Source organism: Podarcis muralis, chromosome 4 (genome assembly GCF_964188315.1).
Source record: "Podarcis muralis chromosome 4, rPodMur119.hap1.1, whole genome shotgun sequence".
NCBI lineage: Eukaryota > Metazoa > Chordata > Lepidosauria > Squamata > Lacertidae > Podarcis > Podarcis muralis.
The window spans coordinates 59,334,517-59,348,065 of NC_135658.1; the positions used below are offsets into that span (position 1 = coordinate 59,334,517).

The following is a 13,549-nucleotide window of genomic DNA, read 5'->3' on the forward strand; positions in this document are numbered from 1 at the left end:
ATGAGGCTTACTACAAAGTAAACGTGCAGAGAGGAGGACTGCAGTGGGAGCCAGTGATTCCCCCCCTGATGCTGCACACACCATCCTGGTTAAAGAAGTGTCCCTGAATGAGCGGGGGCGCGCGCAAGCGCGCGCACCCCCAACACACACCACCACTTCCCGAAGTCTATAGGGTTAAATCTTGTAGCCGGCGCCTTGCTGTTAATTCCAGCAATCGCTAGGAAAGCCATAAAGAATCACGCGCTGTGCGAGGGAGAACCGAACAAGCGAGGATCAGTCAAGATGGGCGTCCTGAACCCGACATTTACTAGCTGACCTGCCGAGTCAGCGCTACCAAAGTAAGTAGATACGCAAGATAACGACCATCCCGGCGAGCGAGAGATCAAAAGGCCGGCAGAGAAATCTCCAGCCGGTACTAGAATTACAGAGAAGGAGCGGGGGGGGGGACCCCTCTCGCTCCACCTTCCCAAGCGATTCACACGCCGTGACCAAAAAACGTGTTTGGGAGTTTCAGAGGTGGGAACCACGCGGGACCTTGTTTAGACACCAAGGGGAGGGAATCGGTTTTGGGGGCACTCCGGAAAGCTTCTTGAGAACTGAATGGTTCTCCTCACCCAGAGAGGCTCGAGGGCAAAGGGGCAAGAAAGGAAGCCCACGCCGGAGTATGAAAACAGCGACTAGTGGTAAAATGAAGGATGTTGAAGAGTCGTGGGTGCAGGGGGTACACTGGAGGGGAACAGTGGCTTGCGTGCTTCTGGAAAGGAGAGATAAAGGGAAATTGCTCGTTTGGAGGGAGTCTTTAAATACAGGTTGGGATGAAAGCGGGACACGACACAGTTATCTAAAAAAAGGAAAGAAAAGAGAGGGCTGGAGAGGCATTTTCCCCCCAGGGTAAGAGTGGTGGCCAGATAAGACACACACACACACACACACACACACACACACAGAGAGAGAGAGAGAGAGAGAGAGAGAGAGAGAGAGAGAGAGAGAGAGAACACGAATAAGACGTTCCACTTTGGGTAGGCTGTGCGCGACAATGGAACGCGCGCGGGTGGGGGGGAGGGAGGGGGAGGGGAACAAAGAAACAGCCCATTTGGGGTTCTCAGGGAAATGCAAAGAGAGGCAGATGAACGTGGGGGGAAGGAGGAAGAGCGCGGTTTTCCACACCTGAGGAAATATATATATATATATTAGGCGCGTGAGGGGAGGGGGAATGAATAGGCAGCGCCGTCCTCCTTCCGCCTCATACAAGGTTATGAGGATGCCGTTTACGAGGTGGAGGGCTTCTTCTCTCTCACCCTCCTGTTTGAAAAGACTCTTAATGAAGGGCTGAGGAAAAGGGAGAAAAGGGGTCGCGAACAACACACGCGCGACACGCGGGAAGGTGCTCTTGCGAGAAGCAGATATTGAGGCGGAGAAGAGCCCGCGCTCGCTCGGCTTGGCGAGGAGGTCGCGGAAGGGGGAGAGCGAAGCCTTCTGCCGCGGGCGAAAAAAGGAGAGGAAGCCGGGCGGGCTGGCTGGCTGGCGGGGGTCTGGCTGCGCCTGCTGCTGCCGTTGCCGCTGCTGCCGGGGCTTTGACAGCTTGGCGAAGCGGAGGGAGAGGAGCTTTATGGTAATTGCGGCTCTCTCTCCACTGGCCTTCTGGGTAGCGAGCCGAGCCGAGCAGGGAGTCTGGCGAGGGGGCGGGAAGAGACTTTCCCCCCTTTTTTCCACCTCGCCTGGTCAAAAAGGAGAGCGGAGTCTCCTCAGGGCGCCCTCAGGCAGGGCAGGGCAGGGCAAGCAGAGCGAGGAGGAGAGAGAGGGGAAGGGGGGGGGAGAGCAGCCAGGAAACGCCGCGGAGTGGAGGGGGAATCAATTAAGGAGAGAAAGCGAAAAGCCTTGGAGAAAGGAAAAAAAGGAAAGAAAAGAGGCAGCTCCGGGAGAGCGCGGGGGAAAGAGAAGCCTCGCTGCTGCTGCTTGGGAGAACGGAGTGGAGGTGGCTGTGCTGCTGCTGCTGCTGCCGCTGCCTCTACTGGCGGCGGCTCCCTGAGTGCTGAGCCCGCCGGGGGGAGGGGAAAGAGGAGAGGGCGGGGAAGGGAAGGAGGAGGCGGTGGTGGAGGAGGAGGCGAAGGGGGGCAGCGTGCAGCAGACGGAGCCTGCTCTCCCAGCGGCAAGGTGAGGAAGAGCGGCTTTCCCGGTGGATTAAATCCCCAGAGCCAGCCCAGCCACACACACGCACACGCCGCCGCCGCCGCCGCCGCCAGGACGCGGGGCTCTAGCCAGGGAAGAAAGAGCATGTAGGCGCCGTCGCCAGGAGCCGTCGAGCCCAGCCCGGAGCAGCCACACCAGCAACATGGCGCTGCCAGACCCGAGCCGTCGGGCAGCCGGAGGGAGCCTGCTGCTGGCGGGGTGCTGAGCCCAAGCGATAGTCAAGCGGGGTGACCGTAGGTCTCGCTCCCCCCCCCCTTCCAACCCGTGCAGCCCCAGCTGCCGTGCCGAGGTCCGCCGGTGGCCGGATTGTCCGACGTGGGGGCAGCCCGGGTCTCTCTCCCCCCCTTGGGCTCGGAGGTTGGCAAACTTTTCTCGCCCACCCAGACTGAGAGTGGCTCGCTTTGGAGAGGACACGCTAGAAGCGACGCCGGAGCGACTCCACGGCGGCATCTCCGGAGCCGAGGCTAAGGTCAGCGCTCTCCCCTTTGAACTCCTCCCTCTCTCTCTCTCTCTCTCTCTCTCTCTCTCTCTGCGGAAACGCCGCGACGGCCAAGTACCAAAAAGGGCGACGATCGCATGCGGTACGCTTGAGTCTTGGTACACTTCTCCCGTGTGTGGGGAGGGGGGACCTCGACGAGGCGACCTTTTTCCTCACCCCCCCCCCGCCCCCAGACCTGGCTGGGGTGCGCCTCTGTGTGTGTGTGTGTGTGTGTGTGTGTGTAGGAGAGAGAGAGAGCGCGCGCGCGTTGGTCCCAGCCTGCCTCTCCTCGGTTGGGATCGTTGCCAGAATGTCTCTCAACCTGAAACGATCCGGGCTCCGAGGAGGAGGGCGGCGTGGAGGCGAGGGAGATGTTCGCGAGCACAGCGGTCACCGCCTGAATGCGCCTTGGCCGGGGAGAGGCGGGACGCGGAGGCGTCGGGTGGGGGGAGTGCTCCGAGGGGCGGGTGTGTTGCGCGGGTTTGTTGAAGTTTGCAGGGTTGTGAAGAGAGGCGCGAGGTGGGGGGGGGGAGCGAGCGAGCGAGCGAGCGAGGAAAGGGGAAGCTGCCGGTCGCGCTCTGTCTGCTCCAGCAGGAAGGAGGTGGCGGGCGGAGGGGGATCGAGAGAAGAGGCTTCCCGGCGTCTCGCTCCTCTTTTATCTTTCGGATTTGGAAAGGGCTATAAAAGCCCCACCTCTGGCAGCCGCCACTTCTGGGCTCCCAGGGGGAAAGGGGAGAGTGGGTGGAGGGGAAAGGAGCGTTTTTTGTGAGCTGCTTGGCTCTCCTTTTGGCCCACCGGCAGCGAAGTTCAAAGATGAGTACCGGGAAGAGACAGCCAACGTGATTGAGGTAAAAAGAGGCTCTCGCTTTCGGTGCGTGTGTGGGGCGTATTTGTTGCTTGTCTAAACGCTCTTGGAAAGAGACTGCGGAGGCTGTGGGAGGTTTTCTTCCCGGTTGTTTTCGGGGCCACTTTTTTGAGGGGGGTGTTTGAGTCGGTTGGGCGGGTTGGGGGGGGAGGGAGAATAAACGAGAAGGATCGGGGGCGGCGGAGCGGCGATGTTCTAGAGCTGGTGGTTCCAGTTCAAAGACTTTGTGTTGCTAGTCTGGGGTGGGGATGGGAAGAGGTCCAGCGCCGCCGTTAGGAATTTCGGGCGTCCTTTGCACCTTTCATTTCTGGCTCCGGGGAGGTGGAGAACTTGCCTCCCAGGAGCGGATGGCGGAGGCTGTTGGCTGGAAAACCCTAGCCAACTCCGGGGTTGCTCGGCATCTGAGGCACGTAGCTTGTTTGTTGCGAAGCCAGTCCGGGGGCGATCTCTAGCTTTGCGAAGCCTTCGCCTTTCGTTTCTGCCTCGCCGGCTGCGTCTCAGATTCAGAAAAGCGAGGTATGTGGGTGGAAGGAAGCGGGGAGGGGGGGAGGAGAGAGAGTGGAGGGAAGCGTAGATCGGAAAACCCCAAAACCCCTTGAATCAGAAGCTGCGAGGGAAATACGTGCTGGTGTTTTAATGGCAATCGCCTCGGAGCTTGTTTCCGTATTTAATTCTCCCGAGCAATTCCCTTCTCGGCTCTCCATCTGCTCGGTGGAAGCCCCGCAGCTTCGCGTTCGCCTCCCTTGGCAAAAGGGCGGTCTGCGCTCGTTCTGGTCGCGCGGGCTGGATCTGTCAAGCTTTTGTAAACTTTTCCATGAGGCCTAGGCCAAAGGGCTCCTTAGACGGGCCCCACGAAGACTATCTGCCAGCAGAGATAAGGAGAGCGAGACTTCTCCCCCCCCCCCCCGCATTGTAAGGGGAGTAAAGCGAAGCGCCCTTGCAAGATCGCCCTGGGACCTTGGAGACAGAGCCCCGAGGCCAAACTAAGTTGTCCCCGGGGAGTGGGGGTGGTGTCTACATTCAGCATTGCCGAAGTGGATCGGCTCCAACTCCTCCCCCCCCCCGCCATATTTGCATGCTGTTAATCTTGGGAGTCCCGCTCCTGGAGGCGGCTGCTTCCAGCTTTGCGCTCTCTTTCTCTCTTACGCACACACACACACAGTTCCGTCTGGGCAATGTTGGCGCTGGCAGACATGCCTGCGGGATGCGGTGCCCTCGCGATAGGGCCTGGTGGTTATAAAAGCTCCCGTCCCTTGCCTTGTGCTCCCTAATTGAGGCCAGTGGGACTGCTCTGGAGTAAAACAGGCCAGGAGGACTGGGCTCAATTGAGGTTTCGTCTTTTTGTTTGTTTCCTCTTTATCGGCCTTGTGGGGATGTTACGTAGGTGTTTTAAGTGGCAGCTGGTGGGTTTTGTCTTTTTGCGAACAAGACAACATTAATGGCTTTTCGGCGGACCGTAAAAAGCAAGACTTGGAATTTCCTCCCCGCCCTCCATCCCGCAAGGTTTGCCACAGGAGACGAGATCTCTGAATTGGTGACTGGGAGTTAATTAGGAAGTATCCTCTGGATCAATGAGTCGCACATCCCATTAGCTATTTCCCAGCTCTTTGCGGAATTGGCCTTTCCATCTACTAAGCCGGAAACTGCTTCGTTTTCGAGCTGGGGTCAGATAGAGTCAAGGAGTTTTTGGACAAGCAAAGAAGAGTGGAATCTGGGAACCAGCCCTTCCGACGCAATGATTAAGTTCTCCACTCTCTGGAAGGCCTGGAATCTCGCCTCTCCCCCTCTTTCTCCACACTTTCTCCGAGGGGAGCCCAGGCCCTTCGCCCAGGGCAACTGCGGGACACGAAACGTGCCGCGCGCAGGGCACAGACAAAACCCCGTTTGTCAGCCATGAGGGTGGGCTGTTTCAGGGGTCTCTGCATACCCACCAGCTGTTGGTACTGCGGATGATGGTTCTTTATTACCCCATTTCATCTCGAAGGTGAGGTGCGGTGCTGGAGGAGGAGGAGAGAAAAGGGAAGGCGGCTTTTCTCTCTCCCCCCCCCCCACCGGTATTGTTTCGCTCGCCTGTGATAGATCGGTCTAGACAGCCGTCCAAGCTCCCTGCGAGCGGAAGAACCGGAGCCTGAAAGGGAGAGTGGGGGAGTCGCAAAGGAAAAGGTCACCGCGAGATTCGGTGCGTGTGGATGTGTGTGTTAACCCTTCAGGAGTCAGAAATCGAGGTAGATTTTTCTGCGTGAAGGGTTGAGGCTGGCAGTTGCAGAAATCTTCTGTCTCCAGGGGGAGGGGAAGTTGGGAGAGACCGAGGCGCGATCCCTCGGGCTGCTCTCGATGCTCCGTGAAGATCAGTTTCCCACCATCAGGAACCTCCTTTTCTAGCCGAGTGCCAGATTCTTCCGTTCCCAGAAGTTTCGTCGTTTGGGAACTCCGCTGAGCGCGCTTAACCCCGTGTCCTGTTGGGGCAGAGCCAGGCAAGCACAGAGAAGCACAAGGCGAGCCAGGCGTGGTGGTGGAGGAGGAGGAAGAAGGGGTGGGGGTCGAGCTGGAGCAGGAGATCCACTCAGCGCTCTCTTCTCCATTCTGGGGAGGGGGGGAGGGAGGAGGAGGGAGGCATAGCTCACAAGGACAAAGCCAGAGCGGAGAATTCGGAGCCACTCCGGCCAAAGACCTCCAGGCGAATAACCTTAGGAGCAGAATCCAGCTCCCCCTTTCTTAGAAATGGGGAGTGGGTGGTGTGGGTGTTTTGTTTTTTGAGTGCTCAGTAGGGACTGACTTTGTTCCATACGACGGGGCTAGGCGAGCCTCACCTGTGTTTGGTCAATATATAAGCGGAGAGAGCCGGGGCAAAACTTACCTGCGGCTGCCTTGAGACACATTAGACTTGACAGAAGCAAACGGGGGCTCTGGCTCTCTGTGCGCGCTTCTGTTTGGGGTCTCCTTTCTGTGAGAAGGGCTGGTGGGTGGGAGGGGAAGAGCAAAGCCCTTCTCTGCGGAATATAAGCGCGCCTGCCTTCGGAGCTCCCCTCCCCCCCCTTCCCACAGACATCGGCTGCCCCCGAATGAGGTTCTCTGGCCCTTTATCACCCCGGAGGAAAGCTGCTTTGCGTTGGATTTGCCCGCGACGCGGCTCAGTTCTTTCCCTCTTTGTCTGGAGCCCTGGCTCGCAGCGCTCCAGCCCTCGCTGGAAAGCTTCCCGACGAGGAGTCCGCGCAGAGCCAAGCAGGCAGCTCGACAGTTCTTTGCACGTCACATCTAAATACATCGGTAATTAGATGGAAGCACCGCCGGAAATGATAGATTGGCTGCATAGCTAATAGGGACGAGGACAAATAAAGCCTACAGCGTCTCTCCCCCCCCCTCCTCCCCTCTTCTCACTTGCTCCCTCCCTCCCTCGGATAAGTGGGCCCCTGGAAATCAAGCCCACGATCTGGAGCGAGAACTGAAATTACACGTCGTCCGTTTTAGGGCTGTAATCAACCACGCAGATGAGAGTCTCGGTTGCTCCCCTGCTGCCTGCAAGCAGTTCTTCTTGAACGTGTTTGCTGCATGATTGTGGGAGGAGGGAACTCGGAGTCTTTTTAAACCCCTCTGGGTGTCTGCTAGCTAAATATATACACCTAGGAGAGCGAGCGAGCGAGGGATGGGAAGGAGCGGGTGTGTGTGTGGGGGTGAGAATCCGATCATCTAATCAAGCCTCAGTCCCTGCGGCTGCATTTCCCACACCCTTGCGCTTAAGCCGGTTAAGCTCCCTTTGCGACGTTAATGGGCCTCGCTGCACAGACGTAATTTAAGCGCCTCCTGGATCGCAGGCACAGGAAGCCTTTCCAGGGAGTCGTAAACGGCGGAGCAGCTAGCGCCTGGATTCTAAAGATAGTAGATGGAAGCAAACCCCGTCCATTTCAGGGCCTCGGGTTCTGCCTGTGGAAGTTTTCTCTCCTGGAAATCTGATGGCTTCCTCACTTCTCTTTCTGCTTAGGATCTAAGGGCTAACCTGCTGTGGGCAGTCCAACGTGGCGCTGCTTCGAAGTACTTGCTGTGGGAGCCTCTCGCTCCCCCTTTCCCAGCCTAGCCTTTTCCCTCTAATGGGATTTCCCGCCCCCCCCCCTTTATTTCAGTGTTTTCCACAGCGCTTCGCATGCCCTTGGCTCTAAATAACTGTAGCAGCTGCAGAAATACTGAAGGAGCAGCGAGCAATCTCTGGCTTTGCTGTAGGTGTTTAGGGGCTCAGGGCACGGGGCTTAGAGTCCCGCTACATCTCTCTCCTCCCCCCACCTTCGTCCGGCCAGTTTGCAATTCTAATTTAAAAGTCCCTGTTGCAATCGCCACAGGCTTCCTACAGCGTTCTGTAAGCAGGAGGGTTGAAAAGGGAGCTCCCCACAGACGCTATGATGCAGGGCGTATTTTTTTTGGGTGGCTTGCCAAACTTCAGGCAGAAGAGAGCAAGGCCCATTTTCAAGGCCAGCCAACGCCTGTTTTCTGTTGTGGCCAGTCAAAAGACCCCCGGCTTCAAAACACATTTGGTTTAGCGGCTGGAGTGTCCCGTGCAAATTTGGAAAATTCATTTCTCCAGTTTAGTCTTGACGGGGCAGCCTCCGCCTCTGTATACGGTTATCTGCCTGATGAGGAGAAGGTGATATCAGCATACAGTGGTACCTCGGGTTACATGCGCTTCAGGTTACAGACTCCGCTAACCCAGAAATATTACCCCAGGTTAAGAACTTTGCTTCAGGATGAGAACAGAAATCGTGCAGCGGCGGCGCAGCGGCAGCAGGAGGTCCCATTAGTTAAAGTGGTGCTTCAGGTTAAGAACAGTTTCAGGTTAGGAAAAGACCTCCAGAACGAATTAAGTTCTTAACCTGAGGTACCACTGTAGTAGTTTAGGTATTCGCTCCCTGGAGGGAGGATGAGGAACCCAAAAGACCTTATATCGCAAGACCTCGTTCCTAAAGCATTTTATCAGAGGCAACTTGCGCAGCCATTTTGAACCATCAGGAGTGCTTTAAGCACATCCTCGGTATTCCTTAATAACACCTCTGTAATGTAGGCTAGTGTTGTGTTTGGTTTGCCCAAGGTCACCTAGGCTGCCTACACAACATACATTTAAGGCACGCACCTCCAAGAACCCTGGGAACTGTGGTTTGTTAAAACTGCTGAGAATTGTAGCTCTGAGAGGGTAAACTACAGTTCCCAGGATACCTGGGAGTGGGTGCTTCATATGTGCTTTTAAGGCATGATATGTGTAGTAGTGAGTTCCTACTAGATGAGCTGAGATTTGAGCAGAAGATTTCCAATCTGACACTCCTTTCTACACAACACCAGCTCTCCACCACCAGAAGTTACGTCTCGGATAAAGGCTTTAATGGTCAGCTGGGGCAAAGGCATTTAGTTATAGCTGAGTTGGGGACTAGGCTGGAGACAACCCTCCTTCTTAAAATAAGCCCTCTGATTTATTTATTTTTAATTGTCTGGCTTTTGCTGTGGGTTGGAAGGTGTTAACCGAATGTAGAAATGAACTGAAGCATTTTAGAAGCCCCCTTGGATCAGGCCCCTTTCTATCTATCTATCCATCCATCCATCCATCCATCCTGCACAGCAGACTTGTCCCGGCTTCTGTTCAGCGGCTGCTTGCTTGGTTTACATACCAGGCGTCGCGGCGCAACGCACCATCTCGCGTTTAGCCCTCCATTTCCAGGGAGGCCTCACAAACAGCCATGCAACACGATCGGCACCGCAGCCTCCGGTGCTTTCGCCTGCTGGGCTTGCTTGTTAAAAATAAATGCTAGTGGTAGCGAGGGTGGGAGAGAGAAGGTGGGGAGGAGGGGAGGCGGTGGGTGGGTGCCTATGTTCCTCCTCTTCCTTCCTCTCCGCGCAATGCTGCACTAGCCAGTTAAATAGATCAAGCAGATTCTTTCCAGAGAGCCAGACTAACGTCGTTCTCGTGTGTGTGTGTGTGTGTGTGTGTGTGTGTGTGTGTGTGTGTGTGTGTGTGTACTACATCCGAAGGAGGTGGGATGGGAGGGAGGAAGAACGCTAGAGCCCTCCCTGACTCGAGCGTGGAGCGGAGGCCTCGTTTGCAGACAGGGGGAGTTCCCATTTCCGCGAGCAGCGCTGGCTGCGTTTAATCCTTGTGTGTCCTTTCCCCCAAGCCGGGCTGATAAACGAGAATTACGCTGAAGCGACCTCCCTTTTCCTCGGCCCTGTTCAACTGTCGGGCCCTGAATCGCGAGCAAGCAGCCGGGGCGTGCTTTCCTGGCAAAAGTTAACGAATGTTTCACAAGGGCTCCTCTGGCGTGCGCGGCGACTCTTCCTTAATGGATGAGCTGACTTTCGGGCAGAAAGCAAGGAGGCCACCAAGTCGAAGGAGCGAGCAGCAGCACCCCCCCCCCCCATCCACACCGCGTAGAAAATCAGCTTGTCCTCTTGAAGCGTATTCATTTTCCTTATTTGCTAGGGAACCAAAGTACTTTGCAGCTTAGGCTTCCTGAAAACACACACGGCTAAACTAAAATTCCTCATCACTTGAGAAACCTATGCACGCGGTTCTTGCCTCGTGGTTACCTGTCAAAGATTAGAAAGCCAGGGCAGAAAAGCGGTGCTAGCTGCGGCGGCAGCTCATTTCCTGGCCCTTCCGCTTGCATTTAAATTATGCACACACACCTGGCCCATTTCATCCGCTGCGGTGCTGTGAGGAGGGCAGGTAGGAGGAAGCCCGCGTGGAAGACGATCCTTTGGCTGCATGAAATATAATTTCGTGATCTGCAAGACACTTTCCAGTATAATCTCATTATGCACCACAGGCTCCCGGTGTTATTTTGTAGGAGGCGGACAATGATCAATTTACATTGACCTGGGGCTGGGCAAGCTTTTAGATGGTAATTGCCATATTGATTTGCATGAGAGGGAGAGAAGGGGGCGGGGAAGGGGAAGACTGGCTAAAATTAAACACCGGAAGCTAAATTAAACTAAATTTAATGTCTAGGCACAAACGTAAAAGAGCTGCTAAACTCCTGGGTTCTTAGCTAGGCGTCTATTTTTAGAACCGTGGAACTTGGAGGAAGAGGGAGGTGGCTTGGGTCGCTTTGAACGTTATCCGGCTCTGTTCCAGAGAGCGAGAGTGGGAATCCTGAGCGATCCCACCGTGGAAACCCGCGCGAGTCCCTTGGAAGAGTTCCGATCCTTGATGGAATTTCGGCCGTGTCCTCTCATACGTTATTAAGTAAAAAGAATATATTGGATCGCGAGTGAGTCTTGTCTTCCAGAAGGCAAGGACAAGGTTTTAATTTGATCATAAGGCAATTAGAGGAGAAAAATACAGAATCCGGCAGCAGTCGCTTCCCTGGAAACTGGCTGTGCGGAGAGTTGAGTGTAGTCAGCGAACCGTTAGGAAAGGGGGTGGGTGACTGTTCCGCTCTGCGGCACATCTCCTTAGAGGAAAGCATTCCGTGCACTTTGTATCGCCTTAATTTAGTAGCAGCAGGAGAGCTGGGCGGGGGAGGGGAGGCACCCCACTTCCTCCCAAAGTGCGCTGCAGCCGCTCTCTGGAACACGCGTGCAAAAGAAGCCACGAAACAGCGCTGACCATTTATATTGGGGACACTTCTCTTCGCAAATGTTCTCTGTGCAGTTGGATCCTATGCAAGCTTGTTCATTGGGGTGTGTGTGTGTTCATTCAAATAAGTATGGATAGGATTGCAGCTTTGACCTGCTTTACTTAGTGTCTAAGGCTACAGTCCCGCGCACGTTTTTCTGGGAGTAAGCTTTAATTAAGGCGATGGGACTAGCTTCTCAGTACAGTTACCTTGCAATTTAAACACATTTAACCTGTGGGCATTCAGATTAGCAAAAAAATTGAGGTGGGTGTGTGGGAATTAAAAGGGGTTGGAAAGAGTGCCTGTGTCTGGACAGAAAGACTTTGGCAATCCCATCCACCATTGCACCCTATATGTTTTGACTATATGCGATTTTAGCTTTAGGTGGGATCCTTGAGCGTAATGCCTGCCTACCGTAAACTGAGACAAACAAAAACAGAACAAAAAACCTGGTCACTCCTCTAACACCTAAATCCTAAACAAATTAGTTGGAAGGAAGGCCCGCTAAAATGACTGGGGCTTCCATCCAGGTCTGGAGGGCTGATGTCTTAAACCTCAGTGCTTTCATTTGTGTGCTGTTGTTGTTTAACTTGAAAGCATTCTGCTATTAGTCAGTCGAGGGGGCTGCAGCAGCACGGAAAGATCCTGTTTTACTCAGAAGCTAGGCCCACTCTGCTCAGTTAAGCCTTCTCCTTAAAGAAGTGTGCAAAGGACTGCAACTTCAGATTCCTAAAAATGCACAAACTGGGATACTTGTCAGACTTCAGGAACAGAATACTCTGCTGCTTTTTGTTTTTGTTTAAGAAGGGAGAGCATGCTGACTTAATGTTTCTATCAAAGGGTACAGCTCTAGTGATCAGGAATAAAATCAGTTTCCCACATCTGAACAAAATTGCAGTTGTGGCTGCCCTTAGGTTGGGAGGCTCTTGAAAAGTGAAGGAAAGTGAATTGGTAGAGTTCAGGCTATATTTACTTTGTGCTTGTTTTGGTGGGGGGGGGGTAAGAAGTAAGCGGATGTTGTCTATTTTTGCACTGCAAGGTTGTGCTTTCCATCAAGGAAGTGAATTGTAGGCTTAGATGAAGACAATCTTGCTTAGGCTTTTCAGAAGACTTCAGTGGTGTTATTAAATGCAGGAGGGGGTGAAGGCTTAGAGAAGCAAACTTGCTTGCTTGGAAGTAGGTCATATCCGCCATCCTATGCACACTTCCTTGGAAGTAGTTTCCATTAAAATCCTTGGGGCTTTCTTCAGAGTAAATATTTAGGATGGATTGAAACTACCCAAGCATTAAACAAAGAAACAAACAAACAAAAACAGGGTAGCTTATAATAATTCCCTGCATAAATTCAACCAGGGATATCTAAGCCACATTAAACCCACATTCATAGAAAGTGAGATTTGGAGCCCAGATTATTGACAGGGATTGACAGATTCCTGGGGGCTTGTAATGGCCCTATTTGATGGGGCACTATATTTGGGGCTGTGCTGGTTTCATTTCTGATGTCTGTATATATAGATCTGAGCATGCACAGCCTATAATAAGACCTTAAGAAGTGCAGTGCTGGACCAGACTAGGGGTGGGGGGAAATGCGTTTAGTCCGGCATTCTCTTTCAAGAGTAGCCAGACTGATGCCTCTGGGAAATCTACAAGCAGGGCAGGAAGGCAACACAGCTGTCCCCAGGCTCTCTTATTTATGTAATAATAATATTTTTTTTAATATAAGTGGCCTGCTCGTCATTGACAAACAAACCCAGTGTGAGATACAATTAATAATATATAAAAATTGCAGTATTCCATAAGACAAAAAGGGGAGCAGATAATAAATCAACACAACAAGCAGCACCGCACAAATGATAACACAGAAGGATTCTTACTGGCACTAATACCCGCAAATGCCTGGGTGAAAAAGTAGGTCTCCAGCTGGCAGCAGAAAATATTCTGGTACATTGGCCTTTGAAAAAGGGGGTTCCATTTAGCCATCATGTGAAGGAGCTGCGATATCCTCTATATGCATTTGTTTAGCCCATTAAAAGCCATCCTATTTAGTGGCATTACCACATCCTGTGACAGTGAGTTCCATAAATGTACTTTTGTACAGTATTTACTTTTGTCAGGTCTGAATTGACTTCTGATTCATTTCATTGGGCAATCTTAAACTCTAGTATTTTGAGAAGTGGAGAAACTTTTTTAAAAAAACATACACCCTCTTCAAACTATTCACAACTTTAAAAGTCTTTATCCTGGTAAGGAATTTGTCCCCCTTCTGTGTACCTTTTCCAGTTCTATAGTTTCCTTATTTAGATGGGGCAATAGAATTGCATGCAGTGCTCCAAAGGTGGCCCCACCACAAATATCCATAAAGGCTGTATGGCTTTATACCCTGAAAGGCTTATACTTCTAGCCTTGTTTGTTCGGCACGCTTGC

The 13,549-nt window shown here is 53.3% G+C and overlaps 1 protein-coding gene across 6 annotated transcripts in view; it reads left to right on the plus strand.

The window, feature by feature from the left end:
* The first annotated feature begins 255 nt into the window (after positions 1-255).
* BCOR (BCL6 corepressor) overlaps positions 256-13,549 on the plus strand; it is an 84,516-nt gene continuing 71,222 nt past the window's right edge. For 4 of the 6 annotated variants that reach the window (XM_028727372.2, XM_028727380.2, XM_028727382.2 and 1 more), the window contains exon 1: positions 2,109-2,659. The gene's annotated coding sequence lies outside the window, so the exon portion shown is untranslated. Of the gene's footprint in view, positions 339-2,108; positions 2,660-3,246; positions 3,517-13,549 lie in introns of those variants that run through there. The other 2 variants (XM_028727373.2, XM_028727374.2) reach the window with 2 other exon arrangements.